The following is a 15,112-nucleotide window of genomic DNA, read 5'->3' as shown; positions in this document are numbered from 1 at the left end:
TGTTGTTCTAGGGCTGAGGGTTTTCACTGTCATACCACCTTGCTTATATAAGTAGAAAAAAATATATAATAAGATCTAATATGTACGGAGCCTATAGTTGCCATCTTCCTTTTTTTCTCTTGGCCGCCTAGTATTCAGTCCCTTTCCCAATTTGGGGGAAATACTCATCATAAGAATCCTGGTGGAAGTCAGAGGGGCCATGTACACTCTCTCCTTCCTCTGACAGCTGTGGCGCTGGGCTTTGTCATCAGTTTGGTCAGTGGACACTTCCATGAGGACTTGAATTCTCATTCCCTTTATATTTGTGTCACTTACTCTGGAGTCATTTGCCAAGGCAGGGGGAGTATTCTGAGGGCTGCCAGGCTGTTCCTACTGAAAGATGGTGTTGCGTTTTCTGCTTTTTGATTTTGCAGAGCTGCTGATTCCTGTGCACTTTTCCTGCCATCATTACTTTGTCATTTTGAGGGTAGTGTGAACCCCTGAAAGCCTTAATACATTCCTTTTCTGTGTAAGTTATCCAGAGCTGCTTTCTTGCCTTCAACCAAGAGTGCTGATTGAGTTAGAGCTCTTTGTAGTTTGTGAAGCACCTCCATATGCATTAGTGCTTCCGGTCTGAAAAACAGCTTCATCTTCTATGTAACAGATGAGAAAACTCCAGCCACCCTGTAACCTGATAGCAATTCTAGTTTTTATTTGACATGCAGAATGACTGTGATGAAAACAGTACATTCAGGAGGTGCTGGGGCTGCCTTCAAAAAACACCTGGCATAATACACACAATCATGCTCTGTCTGCCCACCCCCTTCTGCTTCTGAGAGTGCCTGGTGGTCGGGCAGGATGAACACTGTGTGCTGGCGGGTCCCTGCACTAGGAACTCACCCTAGCTCACACACATCTCGCTGCAGCTCCTCAGAAGCTTTTTGTCAGCTGCGCTGCTCTCTCAGCTAGGGAGGGTTAGCTGGGGCCAGGGGCTGAGGCTGCTTCTCTAGCTACTCAGGGAGGGGAGGATTTGCTACGGGGAAGGGACGAGGGTGGGGCGTGCTGATCCGGCTAAAGCAGGGGATACTATTTAAAGCTGCATGCCTGCAGGAACAGCCTCTTCACAATGCTTCCTCCTGCGCCTTCCTTTTCCTGTTCTCCAGAGAGCACTTTCCTCTGTTCCGTTCCCCGTGCCCACCCATTCCTGTTGCCAGCCCTTCCTGCTCACTAGCCTGCGTGTCTTCCCAGAGCCCTGCCAGTTTACTACTCTGTCTCCTGGATCTTCTTGAATTGGGGTCTGTTCCTCTTCGTGTCCGCCCCGCCTATCACTTCCTCTTCCCACTCTTAACAGTGCGTCTCCTAGTTTCCCCTCTCCCTAGGTGCACTTGCCCTACTTGGCAGGTCCCACATGGGTAGGAACGGAGTCTGAGTTTTTCAACAGTGTATGGCCAGGCAGTGGGAACAGGGCTTGCTTGATGCATAGCAGGCAGGGACCCAGAGATCATGCATCATATGGAAGAAGGACTGTGTGAGTGAGCGAGCGAATGAGTGAACTCTCAGCTCCCCCTCTTCCTGGCTGTCTCATGTTACGGTCCCAGCTCTTCTTCAAGGGCTTAAGAGAGGGCTTGGGTGAGATAGTAGGATGAATACAGGTAGAAGCCCCCAGCATGTGGGATCTGCTCAGGACACCTTTCTTAACTCTGAATCTGATTTCACACCACCAACCTCAAACCACCCAGCAAGCAGCACATCTCTTGTGATTCTTTCCTGCCGGCACCCTTCCCATCTAAACCAGGGCTGCTGCTGCTGCTTTTTTTGTTGTTGTTGTTAAAACCAGGACTGCTGATGCTTTTTTTTTTAATTTTTATTTTTATATTGGAGTACAGTTGATTTACAATGTTGTGTTAGTTTCAGGTGTACAGCTAAGTGATTCAGTCTTACATATACATATATCCACTTTTTTCTCAGATTCCCTTCCCATATAGCTCATTACAGAATATTGAGTAGAGTTCCCTGTGCTATGCAGTAGGTCCTTGTTGACTATGTATCTTATATATAGTAGTGTATATACCAATCCCAAACTCCTAATTTATCCCTCCCCACCACGTTTCCCCTTTGGTAACCATAAGTTTGTTTTCAAAGTCTGTGAGTCTGTTTCTGTTTTATAAATAAGTTCATCTGTATAATTTTTTTAGATTCTACATATAAGTGATATCATATGATATTTGTCTTTCTCTGACTTACTTCACTTAGTATAATAATCTCTAGGTCCATCCACGTTGCTGCAAAGAACATAAGCCATTCTTTCTTATGGCTGAGTAATATTCCATTGTATGTATGTACCACATCTTCTTTATCCATTCCTCTGTCAGTGGACATTTAGGTTACTTCCATGCCTTGGCTATTGTAAATAGTGCTGCATTGAACATTGGGGTGCACGTATCTTTTTGAATTAGGATTTTCTCTGGATATATGTCCACGAGTGGGATTGCTGGATCATTTGGTAGTTCTGTTTTTAGTTTTTTAAGGAACCTCCATACTCTTATGCATAGTGGTTGTACCAATTTACATTCCCACCAACAGTGTAGGAGGGTTCTGTTTTCTCCACACCCTCTCCAGCGTTTATTGTTTGTAGACTTTTTTGATGATGGCCATTCTGACCAGTGTGAGGTGATACCTCATTGTAGTGTTGATTTGTATTTCTCTAATAATTAGTGATGTTGAACATCTTTTCATGTGCTTTTTGGCCATCTGTATGTCTTCTTTGGAGAAATGTCTATTTAGCTCTTCTGCCCATTTTTAAAATTGGGTTGTTTGTTTTTTTGATATCGAGCTCCATGAGCTGTTTGTATATTTTGGAGATTAATCCCTTGGTCACTTCGTTTGCAAATATTTTCTCCCATTTTGTGGGTTGTATTTTTGTTTTGTTTATGGTTTCCTTTGCTATGCAAAAGCTTTTACGTTTAATTAGGTCCAATTTGTTTGTTTTTTTTCATTACTCTAGGAGGTGGATCCAAAAAGATATTGCTGCGATTTATGTCAGAGAGTGTTCTGCCTCTGTTTTCCTCTAAGAGTTTTATAGTGTCTGGCCTTACATTTAAGTCTTTAATACATTTTATTTTTGTGTTTGGTGTTAGAAAATGTTCTAATTTCATTCAGGTTGTGGAACTGGGAGGTAAGGTGGGGCATTTTGGAAATACACAGGGGCATTTTTATTTGTCAGGGTGATTAGGACACGATCTATTGGCACTTAGAGGGTGGGAGCCGGGAATACCAACATCCTGTACTCTGTGGATAGTGCCATACACAATTAATTGTCCTGAGTCCTGCATGATTTCTGGTGCCCCCTCTTGCCCCAACATTTAAGTATAAAAAAAATAAAGAAAAACACGTGGGTTGATTGGAACACAGAGAAGAGGCAGAACCAAGGGAACAGTGGAGGTGGTGCCTGTAATCCCGGCCTTCCCCACCATGGCAGCTGAGCCTGCAGCCCCAGAGAACCCAGGAGTAGCAGGGGAGGCAGTACACATGACTCTGGCTTCCTGGCCACAGCAGTGCCTGCAGCCACAAGTAGCTGGGCAGCAGTGGCAGTGGTACCTAGGATACCGGCCCACCAGCTGCTGAGGTGCCCCGTGGTCTACCACCTGCAGTGGTGGACCCTGCAAACCTGACAACACTGGACACGGCAGAGGCAGCTGCATGACCCCAGCCGGCCTCCACCCTCCCTCCCAGTGGTAATGGAGCCTGTGACTCAGGGGATCTTGGACGCAACAGAAGAGCCCACCATCCTGGTGCACAAAGCAGCCACATCAGCAACACTGACCCCCAGAGGAACGGAAATGATAAGGAGGGCAAGGGGCCACCCCTGTGACAGAGGTGGTAGAGGGTGGAAAGTACTGATTCTCAAACATAATTTATCAGAGGCAGCGCAGGTAAGAGAAACTCAAAACTTGTCCTATAGTGCCACCTACTGGAAAAACAAAAGAAAAGCCTCTAATTTCTAAGCTGTTGAATTGTTAGAATCACGCAGAAAGTTGTTGGCTACTTCAAATGCACCGGCAGAGGAACAATTCATCAAACACCATGAAGAACCACAGTAACACCATACCACAAAAAGAAGATGACAATTCTCCAGGAACCCAACTTAAAGTCACAGAATATTGCGATCTCACTGGTAAGAGAATTCAAAATAGCTCTCATGAAGAAACTCAATGAGCTACAAGAAAACTCAGAAAGGCAGTTCAGTGAGATCAGGAGTAAAATTAGTCAACAGAAGGAATACTTTACCAAAGATGCTGAAACTCTAAAAAAGAGCCAAACAAATTCTGGAGCTGAATAAGTCAGTAAATGAGATGAAGAATGCATTAGAAAGCGTTGAAAATGGAGCAGACCACATGGAAGAGATAATTAGTGAGCTTGAAGATAGAAATCTAGAAATGATGCAACTAGAAGAGGAAAGAAAAATGAGATATTAAAAAAATGAGGAAATTCTATGAGAGTTATCTCTTTTAGGAAGGGTGACATTAGGGTAATGGGTATCCCAGAAGGAAGAAAGTGAGAAGGGAGCAGAGAATTTATTTAAATAATATCTGAGAATTTCCCAAACCTGGGGAAGGAACTGGTTATAGAAGTCCATGAAGCTAAGAGAACATCTAATTACCTAAATGAAAAAAGACCTTCTTCAAGACACATTATATTAAGATTGTAAGAAGTCAATGACAAAAAAATGACTTTTAAAGGCAACTGGGGAAAAAAGGATGGTAACCCACAAAGGAACCCCCATTAGGCTTTCAGCAGATTTCTTAGCATAAACCCTACAGGCCAGGAGGAAGTGGAACGACATTCTTAAAATATTGAGAGATAAAAGCTGTTGCCCAAGAATACTCTATCCAGCAAAATTATAGTTCGTATACAAAGGAGAAATAAACACTTTCCCAGACAAACAAAAGCTGAGAGAGTTCATCATCCCTAGACCTTCCTTATAAGAAGTGTTGAAAGGAGCTCTTTACCAGAAACAAAAAGTCAAAAGTACATAAAACTTTGAGCAAGGTGATAAATAGAACCAGAAAATTGCAACTCTCAATCAGAATAGGTTTTAAACACTTTATTATAGCATAAAGGTTAAAGGGGGGGAGCAGAAAAAAGTAACTGTAACTACTTCAACTTTGTAACAAGCTCACAACATAAAGAGATAATTTGAGACAACAAAAACAAAAAGGGGGGAAAGGAAGAAACCCATATAGGTAAATGAAGATAAGATGCTATCAGCAGAAAAAGGATTATTTTACCTATGAGACATTGTATACAAATCTCATGGTAACCACAAAACAAAAATCTAGAGCAGAGACGGGAAACATAAAAAAAGAGGAAACTGAGAAAAACATCATAGAAAACCCCCAAACTAGAATAGCAGACAGAAACACAAGGAAAAAGAAACAATGGAGATATAGAGCAACCAGAAAACAAAAAGTAAATGGCAGTACTAAGTCCTCATCTATTAATAATCACCCTAAATGTAAATGGATTGAATTCACAAATCAAAAGACACAGAGTGCCTGGATGGATTAAAAAACAAGACCCAACTATATGCTGCCTCTAGGTGACAAACCTCAGCTCCAGGGACAAGCATAAGCTAAAAATGAAGGGATGGTAGATGATACTCCAAGCAAATGGCAGACAAAAGTGGATGTAGCCATACTCATATCAGGCAAAATAGACTTCAAGCCAAAAAGATAACAAGTGACAAATACAGACAGTACATAGGGACTTCCCTGGCAGTCCAGCAGTTAAAACTCCGTGCGCCCAATGCAGGGGGACAACTTTATTAGGTTGCTTTACCGAGCTCTTACCTCTGTGATTGCCTCAATTTTAAGTTTGCTAGGGTTCCTCTTTAAAAAGAAAAAAAGAAAAAAAAAAAGTTGACTGAAACAAAAAATTCAAAAAGAATTATTCAGAATTCACAGAACGAAATAAATGTAAAAGAAACGTAATTATACTTTCAAGGGACTTTAAAGTTTGTAACACATCTGAAATTATAAAAGCTTAAAATTGCAGTAAGACTTCTGGACACCCTATATGTGTTATAAAAAGGTGCTCTAGATCTGATGTGGTCGAGGACCACTCACCTACACTTCGCACCTACTTAGAGCAGCCAACTGAAAACATCCAGTCATCAAAGCAGGACGCAACGTGGTGTGGAGACCAGTGTCTGAAAGCCAGCTGACCCTGACCTCCACCCTGAGGGAAGAGCGCTGCTCCAGCGCTTACCAAGGCAAGTTTTGGGGCTTCTCTGAGCCTTGGTTACCTTATCTGTGAAATGAACGCGGGAACAGTTGTCTCTCTGGACAATCTTGGGAAGCAGATGAGAAGCCCAGCAGGGCTCACTGGACGACCCAAAGCAAACCGCCAGGGCCTCTATCCACAGCCCTGCCTTCACCTTGGTTCCTCCCAGTTATGCAACGGTGTAGGCTCCCGGGAATGGGGGGAGCGACAGGTGGCCTCCGTGCCCTCCTATGTCGCGCCAAGGGCACCCGGCCGCGCTCCAGGGTGCGCTGCGGGTAGGGGCGTCTGCCCTGCCGGCAGCGCCCCGGGCCCTCTGGACTCGCGTCCCTGGCTGTACCCTGTGAGCGCTCGAAGCCCGGGTGCAGCTTGCACTTGGCCTTGGCTCCTCGGCCCGTGGCGCCGGGCGGGGCAGCGGCGGGACCTTTCCGGAACTTTCCTGGGGTGGGGGTGGGCTCGCTCTCCCCGCCTCCAGCTTCCGCCCACGGCCGGGCGGGCCCCAGCAGAGGCGAGAGCCCTCGCAGGGAGCGGCTGCTTCTGCTGCACCAACGCTGTGGCCGGAGGCTCTGCGCACCCCTGGGTAAGAGGCATCCTGCGGCCTATATCGGGCACTTGGCCAGGGGAGGAGGACCGGGCGGGGACAGAGATCACCCATAAGGCCGACTGTTAACCCAACTCTGTCCCAGCAGCTGGGACTGCGCGGCGCCTGTGTGTCGGGTTACATCCCTCTTCACACTTTTCTTCCCCACCCCCGGCATCTACAGCTAGTGCTGACCTTACTGGAACCCGGGTCTTGGGACTACTTCCGGTAGTGTCGGGCCTCGGGGTCGCGGAGAGGCTGACCTGCGAGGGGCGGTTAAAAACCCGAAGTATCCGTCGTCTTGTGTATGGGAATTTCTTGGTATCTTAGTGTGTGGGAATTTCTGGCACCTTCTGCTTGTTGACACTCAGCATGGTTCCCAGGGCGCGAGGGGTGCTCAGCCCCCGGGGGTAGTAAGTGACGTCTGCTTGCCCACAGTGGGGCACATTTATCCACACAGCTCGAGGCACAGAGGGGCGCTCAAGGAGTCAGCTTCAGCTGCGGCTGGAACCAGCAGAGGAGAGCATTTAGGGCACGTGCTGAGCAGGAACTGGTGGAAAGGGTAGAAAGGGTCCTCTCGTGGAATTGGGGTCCTTTCCTTTCCTCTTCGCTTCTCTCTTTTAGTTATAAAAGAATCCCGACCTAGCTTCTTACTCAAAGACACAGTGAGCAGAGCCTCTGGATTTGCCTGGGCTGCCCATTGCTGTAATGTAGGGTTCTGACCCATTTTTCTGCCAATTGCCACTTTGGCATTTCTGGGAAGCCTAAGGGCCACTTCTTGGTGCAGTACTTTTGAAGGTGTAAAATAAAAGGCATAGAATTATAAAGGAAACCTATTTCAAAACACTTGTCAACATATTAAAAGAATTTATGCAGTAGTATATGTGCCTTTAGAAAAATGAATGCATTAAGTAACATGATCTAGCAGTGGATCTAAGAGCTATCATAATTTTGAAATAGTAATGAACACAAATAATGTTTCAGGATTTGGGCAATGCTTGTAATGTAAGAAAATATCTGTGATTTCTATTGGTGACATAGTCATAGGTACTACTAGTATTGCTGGGGTTTCTTGTATAAATATATGAAGAAAGTGCTAAAGTTCAGTTAGAGATTAGTGAAAATAAAGATATAAATTTTTATCTTCCACCCAAGTTCAGGAAGTCAGGTCACATGGCTTCTGGTCTTGACACTTCCACTGACCAGCAGCACGAGCTTGTCTTTTGGACTTCTTTTCACCTTGGCTTCTTCATTGTACTGTGGAAATAATTGTACCTTCCCAAGTATTTAAGGTATCCAGTATTGCACCTGGCACAGAGGGGTGAAATAGGTACCATTTATTAGAACTTCTCTCCCTCACTAGACCCCAAGCTTGTGGCAATCACCATTATGTCCCCAGTCCTGGTACGTGGAATGTAGTCAATAAATATTGTTTGAATGAATAAGTGCATTGGAGAGGGTTGCTTGTAACTACATCTAAAAAACCCAGAATTTATCCAGGAGACAGCTGGTGGTTTGCAAAATGACTCTGCTTAAAATTCGAGCTGCTTTTTCCTACTGGCTGAACAATGTAGAAACACAGCTGGAGCTGGAGGGCTTGAAATGTCAATCAGGGCCTATGGGTCTGGGCGTGTGGGTCTGTGTGGCTGGTGTTTTGCCAGAGAAAATGAAATTGAGTGTTGATAGGAAACTAGAACTCCTTTGCAGAACAGTTTCTCCTCCATCTTGCCTGTGTCTAGGCCTGTTAATCTGATGTGATGTAACGCAGGAAATTGTCTTATAGGGAATGGAGACAGACCCATGATGAGGCATTTCTGGACACAGATGCACATTTCTCTTTCCTCTTTTCACGTTTCCCTGCTCTGTCACCCATTACATAACTCCTCTATGACCCTTGAAGATTTGATAAAAAGGAGCAGAAGGTGAAAGTTGCTACAAGCTGCCTAGACTAGACCTAAAGCCAACTAGTTGCTTCTTAATTCCCAGCCTTAAAAGTCTATGTAATCCTGGACATATACACACTAACAAACGTAGTAAGGTAGATAGCTAGTGGGAAGCAGCCGCATGGCACAGGGATATTAGCTCGGTGCTTTGTGACAGCCTGGAGGGGTGGGATAGGGAGAGTGGGAGGGAGGGAGACGCAAGAGGGAAGAGATATGGGAACATATGTATATGTATAACTGATTCACTTTGTTATAAAGCAGAAACTAACACACCATTGTAAAGCAATTATACCCCAATAAAGATGTTTAAAAAATTTAAAAAAAATAAAGAAGGAAAATAAATTCTGAAAAATAAATAAATAAATAAATAAATAATCATGCAGGGGAAAAAAAAAAGTCTATGTAATCCAATAAATGTGGATGGTAATAGGAAGAAGAAAAGTAGATCCAGCTAGTGAACCCTGTGGCTTACTTTGTAAAATTGCTAAGTTGGGGCAGAGAGGTGGGGAGAGAACTTTGTAAAGAACAGTAAATTTAGAGCACGCTGGGTCTGTCTACTCCTGTAACTTTGAAGAGGGCAAATGCTGGTGTTATGAACTGAATTGTGTCCCCTCAAAAATTCATATGTTGAAGCCCTAATCCTCGTACCTTAGGATCTTACTATTTGGAGAGAGGGCCTTTAAAAAGGTAATTAACGATAAATGAGATCATAAGCGTGGGGCCCTAATCCATTATGACTAGTGTCCTTATAAGAAGAGGAAAAGACACCAGGGGTGTGCAGAGACAAGACCATTTGAGGGCATGAGAAGGTCCAAGCCTAGGAGAGAGGCCTCATGAGAAACCAAACATGCTGACACCTTGATTTTGGACTTGTAGCCTCTAGAACTGTGAGAAATCAATTTCTGTTGTTTGAGCCACCCAGTCTGTGGTATTTTGTTATGGCAGCCTGAGCAGAATAATATACAGGCTGAGGAATTTTACATTGAATGTGAGCTCTTTATTCTCTTTCTTCCTTTGTTGCACTGACCTTCAAGGCCATGTGTTCCAAATGATGTTGCCAAAAGATGGAGGAGGAAGGCTCAACCCAGATAAGTTTTCTTGTGTCAAGCCGCTGATATTTCTGGTTCAATTTTTGCTGTAGGATAGCCTGATGTTAATCAGGCAGACTAATTCAACCTGGACCTTGCCTTTTGAAAACAAAAGCTAAGCATCTGACCTTTTGGTTCTGCAGTTCCATAGGGTGAACCCTCCTTGAGGCAGTGGGTGCCACATGTCTGGTTGCATGAGTGGGGTTGACTCCCAGGGTAACTGGGAATCTCAAGGTGAAAAGAGTTGGTTAATATATCAAAATATTATACTGCTGCAATTACATAGGGCCCCAAGAGACCTTGCTCTTGAACTTCCAGCCTCTAGAACTGTGAGAAAATTAATTTCTGTTGTTTAGCTGTGGGTTCTCTCTCTCTCTCTCTCTCTTTTTTTTTAATGGCAGCTCTAACAAGTTAATATAACTTGGCACTCTATTCTAAGTCGTGATCCCAGCAGGTCCATCACTTTCTTTTAGGACCCCTCTCGTTTACCTACCCAAGAATATCTTATGCTCTCTTTCTACAGACACTCTGTATTGTCCCTTGGATCCTGTCTGAGGTCATTAAGGCCTTCTTCACCTTCATGGTCCTGTTAGGAAAAACAGTCTTAAGCAAATGACCAGCCTAGCTGCTGAGCCATGTACAGAGCAGATGCTTTTATAAATGCATGGTGGGTGATGGGATGATGGTGTTGGTGATCATCCTTAAGTACCATGGGGTAATTCCTTTCCAGTCATAACGAATTTACAAATCTGACCCTAGCCCAGCCCTCAGGGAGCTTTCATTCTGTGTAGCTGGGAACCAGCAGCTCTAGCCCAATCTACAGTAATGGAGAGGAAATATCTGTGTCTTTATCCTGGGACCAATCCCTGACTTGCAGCTGTAGCCCAATCTACAGTAATGGAGAGGGAATATCTGTGTCTTTACCCTGGGACCAATCCCTGACTTCTGGAAGGGGGAGGCCTCGATATTGGGGCCTGTGGTGATTTCAGTCTATGATACTTTCTTTTTCCCTTGGCAGTTTGCTGTAAGGCAGCCCATGGTGTCTTCATAGGAAAATGGTGTGTTTTAACAATCACCTTGTTTACAGTATAGATTGTGAGAACATCCCAAGGAGGTGCTGCGTTGAGTAAACGTGGTTTTGTATTTCTGTGAGCATGTGCGTGGTGCTTTAAGTGGGTGACGGGCCATCCTATTTTCTGGCCAACTGGGTTTGCACGATAATCGTGAGCCTTTCAAGGTCTAGGTAATCAAATCCAAGCTCGTTTTGAGTCATAGAGTAGGAGGGACCTTTAAAGTCAACTGGACACATCCACTTATTTTACGCTTGTGGAAGAGGACTCAAAGCGGTTGCGACTTGCCCGTGGCTCCACAATGTCTGTTTCCTCACTTATAAACAGGGATAATAATACCAACCTCTCGGGTTGTTGTGAGAAATTATGAGAAGTTCACAGTGTAATGCCTGTCACGTAGAAAACCTTCAGTAATTTTTTCTGATGTTTTTGTTGTGTCTGGGATAGTGCACAGTACAACTGCCCAGTGAATCATGGTCAGCAATGGTGCTGGTGTCAGACTCGGGGGAAGAGAAAGGGAGATATGGTTTCCATTCTGATTATGTTCAAGGCTTGGTTACAAACCATTGTCATTCTTTGCTGCAGTAGTTTAGAGCTCCAGTCAATTTATGGAGTTAGTAGGACAAGTATTCACATTTGAGTATCTGCTTGTGAACCTCTGTTTCCCTTTTCCCCTCGTTTAGAGGATCACAGAGTTTAAAAAAGGAAGGGACCTTTGAAACTACCCAGTCCAATCCTTTATTCCACTGATGAAGAAAACATGACCCAGAACAGTTAAGGACAAGCCCTACCTGGCACTACCTGGAATGTAGACTTGGGTCTCCTAACTCCTGACACGTCCTCAGACAAGGCTTTTGCAGGAATGGGAAACTGTGTCATTTATTTAGACATAGGAAAGACACTAGCTTAGGGAACCTGGCACACCTGTTACTGTGTCTACCCCCTCATTCCATCCTAACCATTAAAGTATTGAACTTGGCATCTCTTCAATCACGTTCAAACAACACATGTGTAACGTGTAATTAAAGAGTCTCTTCTCATTGTGTTAAGACCTCACACGCTGGATTCCATGGAACAATATGCCTGACAAATGGGCCAGTCCCTGTTTATAATGAAACTCCACTCCTCAGAGACTTCTTGTATGTGAAACTCTGGGTGGGCATTCCAGCACTCCAGAGGCTGATGAGTAATTTTATTGTGATCGTTGAATGGGTTCAGGAGATCAAGGCAAAGGTGGATCCCTGCTGTGTGACTGGAAGCAAATTAATTCCACATTAGGCCTCCCTGTCCCGTGTGTCTTGCTGTACAGTCTCGGGATGGACACACAGAGGCATATGCAAACATTGAAACCTTCAGTATACTTGACTAGAGGCCAACTGTGAATGGTGGGGTTGAAGGGGAGCTAAATTGTGATGATTTATACACTAGAACATGAGTGGTCAAGCTCCCACTGGCTAAAACAAGCAGAGAAACAAGGCACTTCCCCCCATATAATTCAGACAAAACCTTTAACTTCATTTGAAATAATCCAATTGACTGTCTTATTTTTTTTTCCTGGAGTCGTAATGTGAGAGAATTCTCTTTCTGTAAATAGGATTTTTATTTTCTGCTTAGCAAATGTATGGTTTGGTGAAATTGTCAGTCCCCCCCCCTATTGCAAAGCTCTCTGATTGTAAAATGAACATGGGCTAGGGAAACTTGTAGGAAATTTCTCAGTAGCAAAGGGAGCCACTGTTTCATTGCCATGTCCTCATTAGTAACTCTTTTTTTTTTTCTGTACGTGGGCCTCTCACTGTTGTGGCCTCTCCCGTTGCGGAGCACAGGCTCCGGACGTGCAGGCTCAGCGACCATGGCTCACGGGCCCAGCCGCTCCGCGGCATGTGGGATCTTCCCAGACCGGGGCACGAACCCGTGTCCCCTGCATCGGCAGGCAGACTCTCAACCACTGCGCCACCAGGGAAGCCCCCTCATTAGTAACTCTTAATCAGTAATTCTTTAAAGAAAATTCCTACAGTTTCCCCCTAAAGAGTTAGGGAACTAAAAAACCCAATGTGACTCTAAACCCTGAATCATCAGGGAGCTGTCCAGGATTGTTTCTGTTGCCTGGACAATTTTCTCTTGGTCCACTACTAGAGCACTACCTTCACAGCTTCATGTTTAAACAAATATTTGGCATTGTAACAGCTCTAGAGGTAGAGTTCCAACATGGCCCTGCAGGCCTAAACGAAGATTGCCCCATTTTCTTTATTTGTTAACAAAATAGTAATCCAGTTCCTGAATTCAATGGGGAGGTGAGCTGAGAGGAAGGGCGCCACCTGCCTAATCCCTTCTCCGGCTCAGCTCCTTCGGCTCCTTCGTTCTCAGGGCCCTCAAGGGGCGTGGTTTCCTTCTCTATCACGCTGCTTTGGATCTTCACGGCACTCTGAGTCGTCCAGTACTGTTACTTACACTGTCTCTCCAGTATAGCCACCTGAACAAGGTCCCGGTTCACATCCTTCCTTCTTTATCCCCTATGGCTAATTTGTCACAAAAATTCCTTCAACATCTGTTTTGCATTCACACCTTCATCTCTGTTCTCATGTCTATTCGAAGCCCTTGCTGGTGCCTGAATTTCTGAATCAGCCATTTAATGGACCTTCATATTCCTGGTCTTCCCTGGGACAATAGACTCTTCTTATTCATCCCAGGTTCTGCAGTGCTTAGCACAGTGCCTGGGACATAGTAAACACTCAAGAATGCTGAACTCAACCGAATTGCTCTAAGTCATCCTTTCGACTCCCCCCCAGGGGGTCTTTTGCAGTTTCCTTAAGAACTTCCAAGGGCTCTCACTGCCTTTAGCAGGGACCACAGCTCATGTGCAGCTAGGGCTGAGCAGTAACAAAGGAGTATCGTAGGCCACGTGGGGCTGGGTGAGAGCTGGAACCTCGTGCAGGGCCTAGATGGGCAGTGATGGCTCAGCTCCAGCCGAGAGTTGACATGTGAGAAGGTGGGTTCAGATGTTGTCAGAGAAGCCAATAATCTGGAATCTCAAGGGTAAGATATCCAAAAATTTTAATGTTGGCACTAATTCAAAATTTAAGCAGAATTTGTGAGTCAAACAGAACACAGCTCTGGTCTGCATTGGGCCTGCAGGTTGCTACTTTGTGACCCCTAGACGAGATTATGAATTGTCTAGGATTAAGCTTCCAACCCCAAATTTTACTTAATATGCCTATACAGTTGTATTTCTCTGTCTTCCCAGTTGGCACCAGCTTAGGCTCTCTTCTCCTTGTCCACAGTTATGCCATGCTCATTCTAGCATTTGGGATTCTATCTCCCAAATCCCTAACTTGTCCCAAACTAGCCCAGACCGGCCCTTGCCTAGACTTTCCTGTTTCTGTCCACACAATGCCTCTCTCTTCAGCTGCCTAGATTCAACTTTGGCTCCGTCCCCACAGGGGCCCTTCTTACCTCTCATCCAGTCATTCTCTTTCCCTTACCTCTGTCTTATCTGAATCTTTATTTGTATTTCTTTTCTTTTCTTTTTTTTTTTGCGGTACGCGGGCCTCTCACTGTTGTGGCCTCTCCCGTTGCGGAGCCCAGGCTCTGGACGCGCAGGCTCAGTGGCCATGGCTCACGGGCGCAGCCGCTCCGCGGCATGTGGGATCTTCCCAGACAGGGGCATGAACCCGTGTCCCCTGCATCGGCAAGCGGACTCTCAACCACTGCGCCACCAGGGAAGCCCTTTATTTGTATTTCTATTGCTAGCACTGAATCAGGCCCTTATCCTTATACCTGGACCACTAGTCTCCTAACTGATGTCCAGAATTGGTTTTGTCTCTCTTTTGACTTAATTTTCTCCTGGACACTAGATTGATTTTCTCAAAGCTTTCCCCTCTGTTCTGAAAACTTTGATATATAAAGCCTCAGTTCCCTGGCATGGCCCTTTATAATCGGGCTATGATGTTTCTTTATTACCTACTCCTCTCAATATCAGTCATATCTGGTTGGCCTTCCCAGCTTATTAGTCAGGGTCTTGTGAAACACTTGGCACACTCAAACAGTGCTGTTAAGGGTTTAATGAAACAACTATTTACAAAGATGTGGGCAGGGTTGAAGGGAACCAACAAGAGTGGTGAAGCAATGGTATTGATTTGGGGCCTGAAGAAGCAAGTAGAGGGAGTGATTACTAGA

General features: G+C 44.9%; 1 protein-coding gene across 3 annotated transcripts in view; it reads left to right on the top strand.

Annotated features, from left to right (window-relative positions):
- Positions 1-6,686: 6,686 nt before the first annotated feature.
- The window catches only part of SQOR (sulfide quinone oxidoreductase), a 46,296-nt gene continuing 37,870 nt past the window's right edge, over positions 6,687-15,112 (top strand). For all 3 annotated transcript variants that reach the window (XM_032623343.1, XM_032623345.1, XM_032623344.1), the window contains exon 1: positions 6,687-6,838. The gene's annotated coding sequence lies outside the window, so the exon portion shown is untranslated. The remainder of the gene's footprint in view (positions 6,839-15,112) is intronic.

The sequence above is a fragment of the Phocoena sinus genome, chromosome 2, assembly GCF_008692025.1.
Source record: "Phocoena sinus isolate mPhoSin1 chromosome 2, mPhoSin1.pri, whole genome shotgun sequence".
Lineage (NCBI taxonomy): Eukaryota > Metazoa > Chordata > Mammalia > Artiodactyla > Phocoenidae > Phocoena > Phocoena sinus.
Note: the sequence above shows the minus strand (reverse complement) of the source record. Positions and strands in the feature narration are given on the sequence as shown.